The sequence below is a fragment of the Heterodontus francisci genome, chromosome 3 (genome assembly GCF_036365525.1).
Source record: "Heterodontus francisci isolate sHetFra1 chromosome 3, sHetFra1.hap1, whole genome shotgun sequence".
NCBI lineage: Eukaryota > Metazoa > Chordata > Chondrichthyes > Heterodontiformes > Heterodontidae > Heterodontus > Heterodontus francisci.
In genome coordinates, this window is record NC_090373.1 from 57720605 (window position 1) to 57737785 (window position 17181).

A 17181-nucleotide genomic window follows, 5' to 3' on the forward strand; every position below is an offset into this window, starting at 1 on the left:
AGCCCACCCATCGTCCTTATTTGGACAGCGAGCTGCCCTCTAGCCATTAATTGGCCGCTCCGGGGAAAATCACATTGAGTGACTGTTTCCCACATGGTGCAGGCTTCTGACCCCCATTTGAGCCTGACGACAGGGTTCAGAAACCCTCAGGGGATATCCTGCCCTGAGTTTCAGCAGTGATATGTTCTAGCAACATTACAATGCCAGGTTTCTGGCCCACTGCTTGGGCAGTGTAAACACCACATAATCCCTTAGATGATTTTATGACAATATTAAATGTGCACTAATTCAGCCTATGATTTAACAGCTTAGTTAACTTTTTTTCAAATAAACTGCAACAATCATTATGTTTACACAACTATTACTGAAGATGGGCAATTTACCAACTCTCATTCAAAATTAGATAATGACGACAGCATCACTGCATCAAATGGTTTCTATCACTACATATCCCTTTCAGTGCATTGGGAACAAAGAGAACACAAGAGTAGGCCATTTGGCCTTTCGAGCCTCCTCCGCCATTCAATAAGTTCATGGCTGATCTGATTGTAGCCTTAAGTCCACTTTCCTGCCTGCTCCTCAATAACGCTTGACTTGCTTGTCAATAAAAAGCCTGTCTAACTCAGCCTTGAATATATTCAATGCCCCAGGCGCAACTGTTCTCTGGGGGAAGAGCATTCCAAACACTAACGACCCTCAGAGAAGAAATTTCTCCTCATCTCCATCTTATTTTGAAACTTTGCCCCCTAGTTTCTAGATTCCCCCATGAGGGGAAACATCCTCTCAGCATATACCCTGTCAAGCCCTCTCAGAATCTTATATGTTTCAATAAGATCACCTCTCATTCTTCTAAACTCCATGGAGTATGGGCCCAACCTGCTCAATCTTTCCTCATAAACCTCTTCATTCCAAGAATCAGCCTCGTGAACCTTATTTGAACTGTTTCCGAAGCAAGTATGTCCCTCCTTAAGTACTCTAGTTGTGGTCTCGCCAATGCCCTGTACAGTTGTAGCAAGACATCCCTACTTTTATGCTCCATCCCCTTGCAATAAATGCCAACATTCCATTTGCCTTCCTAATTACTTGCATTACTAACTTCTTATGATTCATGCACAAGGATGGGTGCAGCTCCAACAACATTCAAGAAGCTCGACACCGTCCAGGGCAAAGCAGCCCACTTGATTGGCACTCCATCCACAAAAATTCACTCCCTCCACCACCGACGCACAGTGGCAGCAGCGTGTACCATCTACAAGATGCACTGCAGCAATGCACCAAGGCTCCTTAGACAGCACCTTCCAAACCCGCGACCTCTACCAACTAGAAGGACAAGAGCAGCAAATGCATGGGAACACCACCACCTGCAAGTTCCCCTCCAAGTCACATAGCATCCTGACTTGGAACTATATCGCCGTTCCTTCACTGTCGCTGGGTCAAAATCCTGGAACTCCCTTCCTAACAGCACTGTGGGTGTACCTACCCCATATGGACTGCAGCGGTTCAAGAAGGCAGCTCAGCACCACCTTCTCAAGGGCAATTAGGGATGGGCAATAAATGCTGGCCTGACCAGCGACACCCACATCCCATGAATGAATAAAAAATAACACCCAGTTCCCTCTTTACTGCAGCATTTTGCAGTCTCTCTCTCCATGTAAATAATAATCTGCTTTTCTACTCTTCCTGCCAAAGTGGACAACTTCATATTTTTCCACATTATACTCCATCTGCCAAATTTTTGCTCACCACTTAACCTATCTATATCTCTTTGCAGACACTTTGTGTCCTCCTCAAACTTGCTTTCCTACCTATCCCTACATCCAAGTCATTAATATAGATCACAAATAGAGGCCCCAGCACTGATCCCTGCGGCACTCCACTAATTACAGTTTGTCAACCTGAAAATGCCCCATTTATCCCAACCTCTGCTCCCTGTTAGTTAGCCAATCCTCTATCCATGCTAATATATTACCCCAACACCATGATCTCTTATCTTGTGTAGTAACCTTTTATGTGGCTCCTTATCGGCTTACGGTTTGATACTACACTTGATTAATTAGTGCTGGAAACAGTCACATCTCCTATATTCACAGACTGAATAAGCTCCACGTAACAACCTGAAGGGTGTTGTTGCCATTTTCTCAGCAGCAGCAACAGACAATATCAGGCAGGAGTCTGAACCCATTGTGTCCACCAGCATTTACCTGTGGCAAGGGTCACTGGCAGCCTTGGAGATGGGAAGTGAAGAGGAAGAAAAGTTATGGTCGTGGTGGTAATGTGACAGTCAGCCTCTCCGTCCCAACTTTCCTGCTGTTGCTCCTATTATCCCGTTGATTTGGAGCAGGATAGTGAAGTAAAATTGTGACCTTACTACAGGACAAAATCTTTCACCAGTCTTCCGCCAAATTTGCGAAGTGATTGGGAGAGACTCCCTATGGAATTTCAGGACCACAGATAGATACCTCCTCAAACCCTCCTAGTTCGTGCTGGCTCTTTTTGACTCACCTCAGTTCAAGTTGGAAATGCTCGCCCTGTTCAATACCCTCAGTTCACGTTGAGCTATACCTCTCCTCCTCACTTCAGCATGGTACTCTTTTCTGCCTCCAACTCTTACTAGTTGAAGCTGCCACTCTCTTTTCTCTGTTCCCTCAGTTAATGTTGTTACTTCCTCCTACCTTTTCCCCATTTTCCCCTCCAATGCATCACTCATAGTTTTAGTCCTCCTTTCCTTTCCCCCTCAGATTCTCAATTTTTTCTTTCCTTCAGTCTTTCCTTCAGCCATTCCTTTTTTTCTCATAACAACTGTTACCCGAATTGTCCTGCTGCTGGTCATGGTTTCAGCCACCCCACATAGCAGGTGGGAATTGCTCTTCTTGTGGGTATAAAGTGGCATTGAGGGGAGTTGGGGGTGGGGGGGGGGGGTGGTCAAAACATGGACTTTGGCATGAATGATTCCCAGGTTAAACACAGCATAGCCAGATGCAGAGATAAGCCCCTTCTGCATTGTCCTAACCCCAACCTCGGAAGACGCATCCCCCCCACCCCAATAAACCATTGGTTCGATGTGATATTTTTCCATTATCCACAGGAACACCTTTGGGCAGTGTGAGAGTGACATTATCAAAATAAGTGCTGAATATAAAGTAATTTTGCACTGTAGGCTTTTACTAAAATTTGTTCTTGGGATGTAGGTGTCACTGGCAAGGCCAGCATTTATTGTTCATCCCATTTGCCCTGAGTTTGATACAATGGAATGGCTTGTTAGGCCACTTCAGAAGGCAGCTAAGAGCTAATCATGTTGGTGTGGGACTGGAGTCATGTATAGGCCAGTCCTGGATAAAATTGCAGATTTCCTTCTCTAGAGCAGGGGTTCTCAACATTTTCTCCTGCTGCTCTCCTCCCAAAAATTCCATTGGCCCCCTGCAATACAAGTATTTTTTTCTGTGTACAACTTATACAACTAAACATGTATATTTATTATTTTTGTTGTACTTACAAATTGACTGCTATCGTCCACTTTTTCCCAACCATGGGTTGAGATTCTTTTTGCCACACTCCCAATGACATCTCAAATAATTATCCTTCCAATTTGCAAGTTTTTTTGTACCATAAGCAAGCATCTTTTTAAAAATGCATATATTATATAAATATTGTACTGGACACAATTCTACCTCCCAATGGTACAGCAGATAAAAACTCAATTGTAACTTTACCACTCCTGTAAATTCACTCATAGAATAACAACTATAAAAACTACAATATCTGCATTAATGATTTAGTCTAATACAATTCAGTTACACAGCAGTTTAACAAGTCCTGTCTCGACTAGCATTTTTCCAATCAAATGGCACCTGCACACATTGACTCCAAAGGCATATAAAATCTTTTTACAAATTTTGAGCTTTTGTGCAATGGCTGTAAACCATTAAGCACAGGTCTAGCCCCTGTCAGTTGCTGCTTTATGAACATAAAAGTAATAATTTTACAAGCAAGGACAAGATTTGTTCAGTGCCCTCCCTCCCTTCCTCCATCCAGGGTCTCCCTCCACCCGTTGTGTCCAAACACCAACTGCCACCGCTGCCTTGATTTTCTTCCTTCTCTCCACACTTTAACCAAAACCTTTGCAAACACAGAGACCCTGGCTCTGATTCATTCTCATTGACCAGCATCCCTTGATTGACAAGGCATCTGGACCATCATTTGTCATAACGCCAATTATGATTGTTCTATTATCGTGTCAATTACATTTTTATTTTTGTCAGACCCTTTGAAATCTTGTGGAACCCCTAGGGGCCACATACTCCTGGTTGAGATATTAACCAGTTGCTTTTTTAACAACAATCTGATAGATTGATGGTTACCTTTACTGATATTATTTCCAGATTTTAAAGAGATGAATGGAAATTCTCAAACTGCCCATGGTGGAATTTGAATTGATGTTCTCTGCATGACCACTATGTTACCATACCCATACACTGCTTAAACTCATTTCAGGCAAGGGAGGTTTTCATCCCATCAGTCTGGGCTGGAGAAAGTAAAAGGTTTGTGTCCAAGTCACCACAGCTCCTAGTTCCCCAGTAATGATTGCCTTGGAAATGTAGGAGTAGCCTATATGCTTTGAATCCATAGCCCTAGTGTGTTGTCAAACTGGCAAATTTCACTGCAAGTGATTTCAGCTGGCAATATCGACAGCCCTGGGAAATTGATATTTCAAAAAAGCGAAAAGCAACATATATTGTAGAAATTTCCATTCAAAGGCATTTGTTCACAGGCTGACAGCAACACACAGAAAGATGGAAATTACAGGTCAGTACTGCCTTTCGGCCATGCATGAACCAAACCTAACACGAAAACCCATCAGAGCAGACAATGTGATATAAACAGATTATTGATCAAGTTTTGACCTTTGCTGACGATGAGCTTTACCACTCATGACCTGAAGTTCAATCTGGACAGAGCTCTTTTCATACAGATCTTAATTCCAAAATGCATTAGCTGTGTAAAACAACTGGGGAATATAGAGGTGAAAAAAAATCTTATAAAGCTTTTGCTGTTCTTGCTGATTGCAGGTGGCTCTATCTGCTATAAATGCCACACAGTGAAGTGACCCAAAATTAACTCTGATGCCCTTTGAAGTGAACAAAAAGTATTTGAACTGTTGATATATTCTGATATTCAGACGTTGGTTTAAAAAACAAATGTATTTAGTTCCTGCTCGCATTTCTGTACAAAATAGAGGGGTCTTCCATCTGATAAAACAGAAAAAGCGTTTGGCAATTTTCTGGGTTTGTAAACATACAAAAAAGAGTGATGCACATTGATTGCAAACATATTATTGCACCATTTGTGCATGACTTAGAACACCTCTGGCATCAACACTTCTCCCCATCTCCTACTTCTGAAATAGTTTCAACTGTCATGTACTTCAGGCAGAAATTCTTCCAGGTGGGAGTGGGATTAAGGTGATAGGAGTCCCACAAACACATAGGAACACAGCAGCAAGATTAGGCCATTCAGCCCATTGAGTCTGCTCTGCTATTAAATTCAATCATGGCTGATCATCCACTTCAGCGCCTTTTCCCACACTGTCCCCATATCCCTTTATGTCATTTGTATTTAGAAATCGATCTCTGCTTTAAACATACTCAATAACTGAGCTTCCACAGCCCTCTGGGGTAGAGAATTCCAAAGATTCACAACCCTCTGAGTAAAGAAATTTCTTCTCATCTCTGTCCTTAGTGGCTTCCCCCTTACTTTGAAATTGTATCCGCTGGCTCTCGACTCCCCAACCACGGGAAATATCTTATCTGCATCTACCCTGTCTATCCCTTTCAGTATTTTGTAGGTTTCAATGAGATCACCTCTCATTCTTCGAAACTCAAGAGAATACAGGCCCAGTTTCCCCAATCTCTCTTCATAGGACAGTCCTGGGAACAAGTCTGGTGAACCTTCAATAAAAGCAAAATACTGGAGATGCTGGAAATCTGAAATAAAAACAAAAAGTGCTGGAAATGCTCAGCAGGTTTGACAGCAAAGGCCAGTACTGATGAAAGGTCACTGACCTGAAACATTAACTCTGCTTCTCTCTCCACAGATGCTGCCAGACCTTTTGAGTATTTCCAGCACTTTTTGTTTTTATTGCTGGTGAACCTTTGTTGCACTCCCTCTATGGCAATAATATCCTTCATAAGGTCAGGGGACCAAAACTGCACGCAGTACTCCAGGTGCGGTCTAACCAAGGTTCTATACAATTGAAGTAAGACTTCACTACTCCTGTATTCAAATCCTCTTGTGACAAAGGCTAACATACCATTAGCCTTCCCAATTGCATGCTGCATCTGCCTGTTAGCTTTCAGTGACTTATTGACGAGGACACCCAGGTCCCTTTGTACATCTACACTTTCTAATTGCTTACCATTTAAGAAATACTCTGTACATCTATTCCTTCAACCTAAGTGGATAACGTCACATTTTTCCACATTATATTCCATCTGCCATGTTCTTGCCCACTCACTAAGTCTGTCCAAATCCCCTTGAACCCGCTTTGCATCTTCCACACAACACACATTCCCACCTAGTTTAGTGTCATCTGCGAACTTGGAAAGGTTACATTTGTTCCCCACATCCAAATCATTGATATAAATTGTGAACAGCTGGGGCCCAAGTATTGATCCTTGCAGTACCCCACTAGTCACAGCCTGCCAACGCGAGAATGACCCGTTTATTCCTACTGTCTGTTTTCTGCCTGTTAACCAATTCTTAATCCATGCCAGTATATTACCTCCTATTCCATGTGCTTTAATTTGCTCACCAACCTCCTGTGGGGGGCTTTATCAAAGACCTTCAGAAAATCCAAGTATACTATGTCCACTGACTCCCCTTTATCAATTTTGTTAGCAGTATCCTCAAAAAACTCCAATACGTTCTTCAAACATTATTTCCCATTCATAAATCCATGTTGACTATGCCCAATCAGATCATTATTATCCAATTTATTTATCACATCCTTTGGAATAGATTCTAGCATTTTCCCTACTACCGATGTAAGGCTAACAAGTCTGTAGTTTCGTTTTCTCTCTCCCTCCTTTCTTAAATAGTGGGGTGACATTTGCAACCTTCCAATCTGCAGGAACCATTCCAGAATCTATAGAATTTTGGAAGATGATCACCAATGCATCCACTATCTCCATAGCTACCTCTTTCAACACACTGAGAAGTAGAATATCAGGTCCCAGGGACTTATCAACCTTCAGTCCCATTATTTTCTCCAATACGACCTTCTTACTAATATTAGTTTCCTTCAATTCCTCATTCTCCCTAGTTCCTTGGATCTCTAATTCTGGGAGATTTCTTGTATCTTCCTCAGTGAAGACAGACACAAAGTAATCATTTAGCTTCTCTGCCATTTCTCTATTCCCGATTATAAATTCTTCTGACTCTGCCTGCAATGGACCCATATTTGTCTTAGCCAAACGTTTCCTTTTTACATACCTATAGAAGCTTTTACAGGCCGTTTGTATGTTTTTTGCTAGTTTACATTCATATTACAGACCCCTTTCCTATCCTGAGTGGCGTGAAACAGGGCTGTATTCTCGCACTTACACTGTTTGGGATCTTCTTCTCCCTGCTGCTCTCACATGCGTTCAGGTCTTCAGAAGAAGGAATTTTCCTCCACACAAGATCAGGGGGCAGGTTGTTCAACCTTGCCTGTCTAAGAGCGAAGACCAAAGTACGGAAAGTCCTTATCAGGGAACTCCTCTTTGCTGACGATGATGCATTAACATCTCACACTGAAGAGTGTCTGCAGAGACTTATTGACAGGATTGCGGCTGCCTGCAATGAATTTGGCCTAACCATCAGCCTCAAGAAAACGAACATCATGGGACAGGACGTCAGAAATGCTCCATCCATCAATATCGGTGACCACGCTCTGGAAATGGTTCAAGAGTTCACCTACCTAGGCTCAACTATCACCAGTAACCTGTCTCTCGATGCAGAAATCAACAAGTGCACGGGAAAGGCTTCCACTGCTATGTCCAGACTGGACAAGAGAGTGTGGGAAAATGGCACACTGACATGGAACACAAAAGTCCGAGTGTATCAAGCCTGTGTCCTCACTACCTTGCTCTATGGCAGCGAGGCCTGGACAACATATGTCAGCCAAGAGCGACGTCTCAATTCATTCCATCTTCGCTTCCTCCGGAGAATCCTTGGCATCAGGTGGCAGGACCGTATCTCCAACAAAGAAGTCCTCGAGGCGGCCAACATCCCCAGCATATATACCCTACTGAGCCATCGGCGCTTGAGATGCCTTGGCCATGTGAGCCGCATGGAAAATGGCAGGATCCCCAAGGACGCATTGTACAGCGAGCTCGTCACTGGTATCAGACCCACCATGTCTCCGCTTTAAAGAGGTCTGCAAATGTGACATGAAGTCCTGTGACATTGATCACAAATCGTGGGAGTCAGTTGCCAGCGATCGCCAGAGCTGGCGGGCAGCCATAAAGGTGGGGCTAAAGTGTGGCGAGTCTAAGAGACTTAGCTGTTGGCAGGAAAAAAGACAGAAGCGCAAGGGGAGAGCCAACTGTGCAACAGCCCCAACAACCAATTTTATCTGCAGTGCCTGTGGAAGAGTCTGTCACTCTAGAATTGGCCTTTATAGCCACTCCAAGCGCTGCTTCACAAACCACTGACCAACTCCAGGCGCTTACCCATTGTCTCTCGAGACAAGGAGGCCAAAGAAGAAGAAGACATTCATATTCTATTCTCCCTTTCTTTCAGTTTCTTGGTCCTCCTTTGCTGTATTCTAAAATCCTCCCAATCCTCAGGTTTGCTACTATTTCTGGCAACTTTATAAGCCTTTACTTTTAATCTTATATAATCCGTAACTTCCTTTGTTAGCCACAGTTGACTGACCTATCTTTTTGGGTTTTTGTGCCTTGATGGAATGTTTAGTTGCTGTAACTATGTAATAATTCTTTAAAGACTATCCATTGCCTATGTATTGTCATACGTTTTAAGGTATTTTCCCAATCCACCTCAGCCAATTTTCCCCTCATACCTTCATAATTTCCTTTGTTCTAATTTAACACCCTGGCTTCAGATTGAAGTACCTCACTTTCAAACATAATGTAAAATTCTATCATATTATGGTCACTCTCCCTAAATGTTCTTTTACAACAAGATTATTAATTAGCACTTTCTTATTACATAATACTAGATCTAAAATAGCCTGTTCTCCAGTCGGTTCCTCAACATACTGCCCTAGAAAACCATCCCTAACACACTGTAGAAACTCGTCCTCCACAGTATTAGTGCTCATTAGGTTTACCTAGTCTATATATGCAGATCGAAGTCACCCATGATTACTGTATTACTCATGCTATATGCTTCTCTAATCTCCTGATTAATATCATGCCCCACACTACCACTACTGTTTGGTGGCCTATAATCAACTCCTACCAATGTTTGCTGCCCCTTGCTGTCTCTTAGCTCCACCCAAACAGATTCCACATTTTGTTCTTCTGATCTGAGATCCTCCCTTACTAATGTACTGATCCCATCCCTTATTATCAGTGCAACATGACCTCCTTTTCCTTTTTGCCTGTCCCTCCTAAATGTTGAATATCCTTGAATATTCAGTTCCCAGTCTTGGTCACCCTGTAGTCACATTTCTGTAATGGCAGTTAGACCATACCCATTTACCTCTGTGCCTTTAAATCATCTATCTTGTTGCGAATGCTGCATGCATTCATGTGGAGTGCCCTTAACCTTGTCTTTTTGATATTATTCTGCATTCTAAGCCAAGTTGATAAATGCCTTTATTTTGCCTGCCTTCAAATTTCACTTGGTACTTTTCTACTTCCTGTTACCAGTTTTACTTACTTCCAATTTGAGCTACCCCTCAGGTTTCCATCCCCCTGACAAGCTAGTTTAAACCTTCCCCAACAGCACAAGCAAATTTCCCTGTGAGAATGTTATTCCCGTCCTGTTTCGGTGTAACCCGTCCATCTTGTACAGATCCCACCTGCCCCAGAACTGGTCCCAATGCCTCAGAAATATGATGCCCTCCCTCCTACACCAATTCTCCAGCCACGTGTCCAATTGATCAATCCTCCTATTCCTATGCTCACTAGCATATGGCACTGGGAGTAATCTTGAGATTACTGCTCTTGAGGTTGTGCTTTTTAATTTCCTTCCTAACTCCCTAAAATCTGCTTCCAGGACCTCATCCCTCTTCCTACCTCTGTCATTGGTACCAATGTAGACCATGACCTCTGGCTGTTCACTCTCCCCCAGCAGGATGTCCTGCAGCTGCTCCCTGACATCCTTGACCCTGGCACCAGGGAGGCAAGACACCATCCTGGAGTCACGTTTACTGCTGCAGAAACATCTGTCTGATCCCATGAATAGCGAATCTCCTATTACTATTGCTCTTCCATTCTTCTTCCTCCCCTCCTGTGCAGCTGAGCAACCCGTGGTGCCATGGACTTTGCTCTGGCTGCACTCCCTTGAGGGACCATTGCCCTCACCAGTAGCCAAAATGGAAAACCAATTAGCAAGCAAGAAAGACTCAGGGGCCTCCTGCACGACCGGCCTGGTTCTCTTAGATTGCCTGGTGGTCACCCATTCCCTCTTTGCCTGCATGCTCCTAACCTGCAGTGTGACCACCTCCCTAAACCTGCTACCTACATAGTCCTCTGTCTCGCGGATGCACAACAGTGACTGCAGCTGCCGCTCGAGTTCCGAATCCCAGAGCTCATGCTTTTGCAGCCGGTGACACTTCCTGCAAATGTGTTCCTCTAGGACGCATGGTGCGTCCATGACTTCCCACATGCCGCAGGATGTACATTCCAATTGGCCGAGCTGATCTGCCATGCCGTAACTTCAAAAAACTATTTATTACAATTAGAATAAGTAGAATAACTTACCAGTTACTCACCAATTAGCTTCTTCCCCTGTACCGAAGTAAGATCCAGTAACTGAAGGCTGAAAAAGGTAGAAGAAAGGAGCACCTCCTTCACTGAACTCCTTCACTCACCAAACTCTCACTTTACACTCTGTGCACTCAAAGCAGCTCTCAGTGCCGATGAAGCAGCACTGAAGAAGCCCTGCTTTTATACTTTCAGAAAAACAACTGATTCAAGCTTCTGAAAATCAGTTTAAGCCAGCTACCTAAGTAACTGGGGGAAAGGAAATTATGATGCAATTAGGCAAGATTTAGGATGCGTAGGATGGGGAAGGAAACTGCAGGGGACGGGAACAATCGAAATGTGGAGCTTATTCAAGGAGCAGCTACTGTGTGTCCTTGATAAGTATGTACCTGTGAGGCAGGGAGGAAGTTGTCGTGCGAGGGAGCCGTGGTTTACTAAAGAAGTTGAAGCGCTTGTCAAGAGGAAGAAGGCGGCTTATGTTAGGATGAGACGTGAAGGCTCAGTTAGGGCGCTTGAGAGCTACAAGCTAGCCAGGAAGGATCTAAAGGGAGAGCTAAGAAGAGCAAGGAGAGGACACGAGAAGTCATTGGTGGATCGGATCAGGGAAAACCCTAAGGCTTTCTATAGGTATATCAGGAATAAAAGAATGACTAGAGTTAGATTCGGGCCAATCAAGGATAGTAGTGGGAAGTTGTGTGTGGAATCAGAGGAGATAGGGGAAGTGTTAAATGAATATTTTGCGTCAGTATTTACAGTAGAGAAAGAAAATGTTGTTGAGAATACTGAGATTCAGGCTACGAGGCGAGATGGGATTGAGGTTCACAAGGAGGAGGTGTTAGCAATTTTGGAAAGTGTGAAAATAGATAAGTCCCCTGGGCCAGATGGGATTTATCCTAGGATTCTCTGGGGAGGAGATTGCAGAGCCTTTGTCCTTGATCTTTGTGTCGTCATTGTCGACAGGAATAGTGCCGGAAGACTGGAGGATAGCAAATGTTGTCCCCTTGTTCAAGAAGGGGAGTAGAGACAGCCCTGGTAATTATAGACCTGTGAGCCTTACTTCGGTTGTGGGTAAAATGTTGGAAAAGGTTATAAGAGACAGGATTTATAATCATCTTGAAAAGAATAAGTTCATTAGAGATAGTCAGCACGGTTTTGTGACGGGTAGGTCGTGCCTCACAAACCTTATTGAGTTTTTCGAGAAGGTGACCAAACAGGTGGATGAGGGTAAAGCAGTGGATGTGGTGTATATGGATTTCAGTAAGGCGTTTGATAAGGTTCCCCACGGTAGGCTATTGCAGAAAATACGGAAGTATGGGGTTGAAGGTGATTTAGAGCTTTGGATCAGAAATTGGCTAGCTGAAAGAAGACAGAGGGTGGTGGTTGATGGCAAATGTTGATCCTGGAGTTTAGTTACTAGTGGTGTACCGCAAGGATCTGTTTTGGGGCCACTGCTGTTTGTCATTTTTATAAATGACCTGGAAGAGGGTGCAGAAGGGTGGGTTAGTAAATTTGCAGATGACACTAAGGTCGGTGGAGTTGTGGATAGTGCCGAAGGATGTTGTAGGGTACAGAGGGACATAGATAGGCTGCAGAGCTGGGCTGAGAGATGGCAAATGGAGTTTAATGCGGAAAAGTGTGAGGTGATTCACTTTGGAAGGAGTAACAGGAATGCAGAGTACTGGGCTAATGGGAAGATTCTTGGTAGTGTAGATGAACAGAGAGATCTTGGTGTCCAGGTGCATAAATCCCTGAAGGTTGCTAACCAGGTTAATAGGGCTGTTAAGAAGGCATATGGTGTGTTAGCTTTTATTAGTAGGGGGGTCGAGTTTCGGAGCCACGAGGTCATGCTGCAGCTGTACAAAACTCTGGTGAGACCGCACCTGGAGTATTGCGTGCAGTTCTGGTCACCGCATTATAGGAAGGATGTGGAAGCTATGGAAAGGGTGCAGAGGAGATTTACTAGGATGTTGCCTGGTATGGAGGGAAGGTCTTACGAGGAAAGGCTGAGGGACTTGAGGTTGTTTTCGTTGGAGAGAAGGAGGAGGAGAGGTGACTTAATAGAGACATATAAGATAATCAGAGGGTTAGATAGGGTGGATAGTGAGCGTCTTTTTCCTCGGATGGTGATGGCAAACACGAGGAGACATAGCTTCAAGTTGAGGGGTGATAGATATAGGACAGATGTGAGAGGTAGTTTCTTTACTCAGAGAGTAGTAAGGGCGTGGAACGCCCTGCCTGCAGCAGTAGTAGATTCGCCAACTTTAAGGGCATTTAAGTGGTCATTGGATAGACATATGGATGAAAATGGAATAGTGTAGGTCAGATGGTTTCACAGGTCGGCGCAACATCGAGGGCCGAAGGGCCTGTACTGCGCTGTAATGTTCTAATTCTAATTCTAATTCTAATTCTAATTCTAATTCTAACTAGCTACAACAGCTCGCAGAGTATACTTCTGTTTTAGTGTTGGAATAAAACTTAACCTCTCTTAACTTAAGGAATGATTTTTAGTTAATTGCTAAATTGAAGAAAAAAATAGACTTTCGATAGAAATTAACCCTTAAAACTCCTTCTCACCAGACTCTGCAGCTCTCATTGCAGACGTGCTGAGATTTGCCAAACTATTCTTTTCTCCCCATACTGTCAGCTTGCTATTCATTCACCTTGGAGTCAGAAAGAGACATTTTCCATTCCCACTCCGGAGACCTGAGCTCATGGTCTCGGCTGACAACCCAGTGCACTGCTGACGGTGTGCTGCACTTTCGGAGGTGGCGTCTTTTGGAAGCAACATTAAACAAGGCCTTATCAGCCTGTCTTGGTGGACATAAAAGATTTCATGGCACTATTTGAGGAAGTGCAGGGAGTTTTCCTCGTGCCCTGGCTATCATTTCTCCCTCAACCGAGAGAACGGTTCCCGCATAAGGTAATTAGATTGAAGAAAGCTCAGCAGGGAAATCATGGTGGGGAGGGAAGGACTAGGGGAGTTCCAAGCCTCCTCGTGAGGCCTAGAGAAGCATTTCTCCTGGTCGACAAGCAAGCAAATTAAATGTTAATAGATTAACCTTGCTTGCTCTGGTTCTAGCTGCTCTTCCCAACAGGGTTGGCCTGGCGGGGAAACCACCACTGCTCTGCCTCTCAGGCCTCAGGATAAAATAGCAGATCAGGCTGTGAAGCCATTGGGGCCTGACTTACATATTTAAACAGAACCCTGCTGGTTTGCAGCAGGTGCCCCTGCTGGCTGCAACTTATAATTGCAGTTGGGCAGATTGAGCCAAGGAAGAAGTCAAAAAGTCAATTTTAACTGCTGCCCCTGACCCATGCCACACCCAGGCCTGGTTTTTGCCAGATGGGGAAGTTATAGTTGAGCCAAAATGTTCTAATGCTGCATTTCTCAGTTTGTTATCTTTAATTTTTGTTAAATCTGTGATCTTAATTTTTACACCAGTGCAATTAGGAAGGCTTTGATGACAACTGTTTACATAATGCAAATTGCTGCAAATTATCACAGTGGGTTTCCATTTTAATCTACATTAAAATTAATTTGCTTGTGCATGAATACATTTTAAAATTGCCCTAAATTAGAAATGATCTCTTGTCATATAGTCAAGTTAAACGTTAGATGTGATGTACAAGCACCATGATACCCATAAATGTAATAAATGTAGAAGAGTGGAAATCTGATAGGCGAATTGTGGCATAATTATAGAATCAAATATAATCCAGGATATTAGAGAAGATTTCCATACACTGGCTATGAGATATCTACAGTCTCATCTCAATAGAGCTCTGTGACATTCTACGGATGCTGTGTACATGAAACCATTTAACATAATATTAATTTTCACACAAGTTTGGCAGGAAGGAGAGAAATTGATGGAATGCAAAACCATCTGCGCTCCATGGAGTTGAGGTAAAATTTTATATTTTATCCTATGCAGGTAAGCACCGACAGTTATTTTTTTCACAAGATAGAAATTGATGCATTAGATCCTCAGAAGAAATAAAACCCCTCGCTCCACATATGCAGACCATAGATAGCTGAGCCATCCCTCTGAGTATACATAAAAAAAACACATAAATCCCCATATCCATCACAATCCCATATGTTTTCCGAAGTCTCCCACTATGATTTTACGTGCTTGCTTCTCTCCACCACTCTCCCACTGGTACACTGCATTCTTCGCTCTGCTCCATGCTTCTATGACACTCTCCAATCCACATCTAGATTTTGGATCTTAAAATGTATTTGTTGCAACAAAATAAAATCGCAGCGGATGGTTTGCTCTATTAGGATGTTTGCATGTCAGGAGCCGCAATCTAAAGTGTAGAAGTTAATGGCAAAAACGAATGTCTGGCAGAAATATACACTAAGGGTGTTACTAGGGATTGGTTTTAGCAATTAAGCTGAATAAAAGGCAAGCAGATATAGTTAAGGAGAGGAATTGAGTAATAGGATGAGAAGCCAGGCAGCCAGGGTTGAGATTAATGAAGATGGGATAGGTTTGTTGAGTCAAATGTGCTTTTCATCTTCTTAAAGATTCTTACATTCTTAATATTATAACAGGGGCTTTTCTATTGGTCCAGATTTTGCTGTCACTGTAATAGTGAGGCTAAAGGCATTGTGAGCATTTATGCACAAATGCTACAGCAACTTCAGGTGAGGGGCAGATGCGTGGTTAAACTCAAATATCCAAAAGTTGCTGTCCAAGTTGCACAGCTTCGCCATTAGCTTTGCGAAAGTGGCCCCTCACTATCTGCTTCACCATTGGCATGCATTGAATGGCATGAAATGCTTGTATTTGCATGGTAAGATACAAACTAAACCGACCACAGAAAGTTAGGTCTTGTCCATTTCAGTTTAAGTCCCATTTTAACAATGTGATAAGTGTTAATTACTACCTAACAACTCTGGCACTGAAAATTAACTTTTACAAATGTGGAGTCTCATTCCTTCAGGTTTTAAACATTGTTGGAGATTTAAAAATTATAAAATTTAAAAGCAAAACATTTTTTTTACTTTTTCTTTCTGTCGCTTTCTTGCTTAATCTAATCTTTCTTTCCTTCCTTTTATTTCACTTGAGTGTCACTTGTGGCTCAGTTGGTAGCATGCTTGCTTCTGAGTTAGAAGATTGTAGGTTTAAGTCCCACAACAGGAACTTAAGCACAAAGAAAATCTGATAACCAGCATGATTTATAGGGAATGCTGCACAATTAGAAGTGTCATCTTCTATTAAACTGGGGGTGAAAGGGTTCTTGCTACTTTTAATATTCTGATCCTAAATATCTACATGGTGAGTTACGCTTGACATATATCAACATGAGGTGAGCTGTGCCTTGCAAAGCTGTTTGCAGCAGAAGTTCACATGTAGCTCATTGGCATGTCCACTGCAGGATTCATAAATCCAGTGTACAATGGATATATAATGGGTATAATGTGTCTGGGATACTTGAAAATTAGACTGGTTCAAAAAACCATCTTCAAAGCCACAGAGAATGCAGTGCAAGCACCTGAGACCAAGAGGATGGATGAACAACTTGTTGCCAGGCCCTTGCTGATGAACCTCTTCAGCCAAGCTGTTTGCAGATGTGCCAACAAGTGATTGGCAATTGGTTATTTCTCTTCCCTTTTGGGAGTCCTCTGGTTGCTACCTGGTACCTCCCCTTGGCAATGCAGGTGAAATCAGTGCCATTATGGTGCAGAAGCTGGAAACTGCATCCCCACCCGTACACTCTGGACACCATATCCCTCCCCACCCTGTTGACACATACACTATACCCCTAAATATCAAGAACAAAGAACAAAGAAAATTACAGCACAGGAACAGGCCCTTCGGCTCTTCAAGCCTGCGCCGATCCAGAGCCTCTATCTAAACCTGTCGCCTATTTTCACAAAGTGTGATGGTTTGCATTTATATTCAATCTGACAAACAAATAATTTACAGTTTGCAGTAAACTAGAGCCTCCTCTCAGAAAGTGTTAGGTGAAATAATCTTAAGTACAAAATAATGATTATTTATCCCAGTTGAAATAACTCAACAGTAAAGGACAGGAAACCTATAGGTGTGTTTACTTTTGCATCACATTTTGCAAGCGTGCCATTCTCCCACATTTAGATGCTGGCCTGTGTCTCCATTCTTCTCTAGGCCCATTGGAGGCTGATTCATAAAGTAGACGCCTTGTGCAGTTGTATGGAAATCCTTGGCAGGCCTACATTTTCTGGCCACCCTAGCCAGCAGGCATAGTCGACTATTGA

The 17181-nt window shown here is 43.1% G+C and overlaps 1 long non-coding RNA gene across 1 annotated transcript in view; it reads right to left on the reverse strand.

The window, feature by feature from the left end:
* LOC137356585 (uncharacterized) overlaps positions 1-17181 on the reverse strand; it is a 208299-nt gene that overhangs the window by 81353 nt on the left and 109765 nt on the right. The window lies entirely within an intron of this gene.